This window comes from Alligator sinensis, unplaced genomic scaffold (assembly GCF_000455745.1).
Source record: "Alligator sinensis unplaced genomic scaffold, ASM45574v1 scaffold77_2, whole genome shotgun sequence".
Taxonomy (NCBI): Eukaryota; Metazoa; Chordata; order Crocodylia; family Alligatoridae; genus Alligator; species Alligator sinensis.
The window spans coordinates 502294-505424 of NW_005842016.1; the positions used below are offsets into that span (position 1 = coordinate 502294).

The 3131-nt window shown below is 49.9% G+C and overlaps 1 long non-coding RNA gene across 2 annotated transcripts in view; it reads left to right on the forward strand.

Annotated features, from left to right (window-relative positions):
- The first annotated feature begins 735 nt into the window (after nucleotides 1–735).
- LOC112550018 overlaps nucleotides 736–3131 on the forward strand; it is a 51280-nt gene continuing 48884 nt past the window's right edge. For both annotated transcript variants that reach the window (XR_003093682.1, XR_003093681.1), the window contains exon 1: nucleotides 736–861. This is a non-coding gene — a long non-coding RNA (uncharacterized LOC112550018). The remainder of the gene's footprint in view (nucleotides 862–3131) is intronic.

A 3131-nucleotide genomic window follows, 5' to 3' on the forward strand; every position in this document is an offset into this window, starting at 1 on the left:
AGCAGAACACTCAGCCGGCTCAGAGGCTGGGCTCAGCTCCCTAGCTACTGCTACTCAGTAACATACTGCAAGGAAAGATCTTTTTCCCTTTGTTCTGCCTTTCAGAAACAAGGTGCATATTTTATTTCAGGACACGCTGAATGAGAGAAAATATAGTATAACCCAGTGGCAGACTGACCGGGGGTGGGGGGGCATGGCCCTCGGTCGCTGGCCGGGGGGGCACCGACCAGACCCTCCAGAGTTCTTATTGCCCAATGTGGGGCCAGCTTTTTCTATGCAGGGGGCCCCACACAGTCTGCAGTGGCAGCCATGTTTGTTGCATAGCCTGCCCGCCCCATGGGTTGGATGTTTAGTTACCTGTTCCAGCTGGAAATTCAGGCTGCCACCCCTCCCCCCCATGCCCACTGTGCCAGGACTTTCATTTCCTTCCTGGCCAAAAGAGGTAACCAAACAATAGGGCTGTGGGAAATTTCAGCACCCTTTTTGTTTCGATCCTGTTTCGACCCATATTGACCTCAAAATAGCAAAGTTGAAACAAAACAGGCAGCCTCAAAACAGGGTCAAAACAAAACAGGGCAGGATGAAACATTTCAAAAAATTCAAAACGTTTCAAGTGTTGACCTTGAAGCTAGGGCTTGCCTTCAATGGCTTGCCTGCAGGAAAAGAGAAAGTAAAGTAACGGGAATGGAAAACTGCATAAAAGCCATCATTTGAACTGTCCTGCTTTCTGCTTTGGGGTCATTTACTAAGCTGTCTGTTTTAGCAGCTCACTGTCAGACCACTACGGCTAGCAGCACTGATTTTCTAAAGGATTCCCTGCTTGCTACCCTAGCAAGAGAGATTTCGGAATACATTTTTCTTGTAGGTGCTTTTATTTTATTATTATATTCATTGATTTATTCTTTTGAATTTTATACTTATATTGGATAGGATTACTATAGAATTTACTTTATTAAGAATTTACTGTATATATTTGTTTTTATACATTCATTCTATGCACCACACCTACACTATTGAATTTATATATGGAGACAGATATACTTCTATCACTTTCATAAATTTATTGACTGAACCAAACCTACATTTTTATATATATATATGGAGACAGATATATTTCTATTGCTATCATAAATTTCTTGACTGCACCAAACCTATATGTCTGAATTTATATAGGAATGCAAATACGTTTATATATTAGTAGAAAAAGAGGACATGAAAAACACCATGAAGCATGGTGGAAAGGCAGGTGGCCAGACTGGCCAGCCTTCAGGGAGGGGCGGAAGAGGGAGCAGAGGGAGAGCTGTAAGTTCCCCACCACCAAACTGAGATGCAGTGTCTTTCCTCCAGGTAAAAGGAATGAGGCTCTTACAAGCAGCAAGGAGAGGGGAGCAGTGCCACTGCCCCTGTCTGTGCCTGAGACTGCACCCCCTCCATGTGCAGCAGCCATAACCCACCCAGCCCCACCATGACAACAACCACAACCAGCAGCACCAGCACAACAGCCTACTCCACCCCTATTTCACTTCCCATGCTGAGCCTTCCAGTGCCAGAAGAAGAGCTGCCACTGGATCTGGATCTCAGTGCCCTAGCAAGGGAAATTCTGGGGAAGGAGTGGGAGTCAGCTGAGTTTGTGCTCGACACCTCTCAAGTTTCCCTTCAAGCCAGGTCTTCTTCCCCAGAAGGCACTTCAGAGGAGGTTGATGTAGAGGTTGTGGAGGCAAGTGGCTCGACTGAGTCCAGTCCTCCTCTTGCTGTGCCTCTGCCTGCTGAGGAGGGGGAAAGTGCAGCAGCATCCACAGATGTACCCACAGCCCAGAAGCAAGTGGGTAGTGTGGTCTGGGATCATATTGAGCTGGCAGATGATCCCACGTATGCTATTGCCTGCAATGCTGAGCCAAAACCAGCCAGGGCAAGGGAACAAAACATATGACCACCACAGGGATGTTGATGCATCTCCACAGGCACCACCCCCTTGCCCTTGCTCCTCCTCAGTCTGGCATAAGCAGGAGTGTGCCTAAAGGGAAATGCCCTGCTCACTCCAAAGCCCCTGTCCTCCCAAAGCAGAGGCAGGCCACCCTGGAACAGTGTGGGAAAGTTGGACAGAAAGCGGGGCATGTTCCAAAGGCAAGCGAGCTCACCCAGAGCATTGGGGAGATGCTTGCTGTTGATGGTCAGCCATTCTCCCTAGTTGAGTGGCCAGGATTCAGGCAGCTCATGGCGCTCATGATCCCATCATACCAAGTGCCCGCATGCACCACCTTCAGTAGGATGGTGGTGCCATCCCTATATCAGGCATACACGGAGTACTTGACAGAGGAGCTGGACAAGACAGGTCTGCAGGTGGCCTTCATTTCAGACATCTGGAGCAGATGAGGTGGAGATCATGCCTACCTCTCCCTCACAGGGCACTGATGTGACCAGTCAGGCCATTGGTGGGCTCTCCTTCAAGCCGAGGTGATGAATGAGTCCCACACAGCAACAGAGATCATGGAGGCCATGAACTGCTTGTTGCAGGGGTGGCTTGCTGGGCAGAGCAAGCTCACGCGCTGGTTCATGATCACTAATAATGGGGCCAGTATGGTCAAGGCAGTTCGTGATACTGTGTGGCGCACAAGTTGCACCTTTGTTGTCAGGGATGCCTTGGAGGGGGACAGGGCTGCAGGTGATGGTGCTGCTACTACCAGCAAGCTAATTTGAAAATGCAGGAAGATGACAGGCTATTTCCACCAGAGCATCAAGGGGGGCAAGATGCTGTGGGATAAACAAAAAGAGCTGAACATCCCACAGCACAAAATCATGCTGGATGTGGAGACTTGGTGGAACTCCACATACCTGATGCTCGAGAGGCTGGTGGAGCAACAGAAGGCCATCCATGAGATGACGTTGCTTGGGGATGTGCGGGCCGGGAGCGACCCGAGCCCTTTTTCGCGCTGCAAGCGGGCTGTGGCCAGCAGCCCGGGCACGCCGGGTCGGAGAGGGAAGGCCGTCGAGCTGGAATTAGGCACAAACGCTTAGCGGTAGTTTTAAAGATTGTTTACTTACACCGAGATGGCAGTGGTGTAGGCTGGAAAACTTGCTTGAGTTGCGGTTACAGACAGACAACACAGACGGTCTCGTGGAGGTTGCTAGGC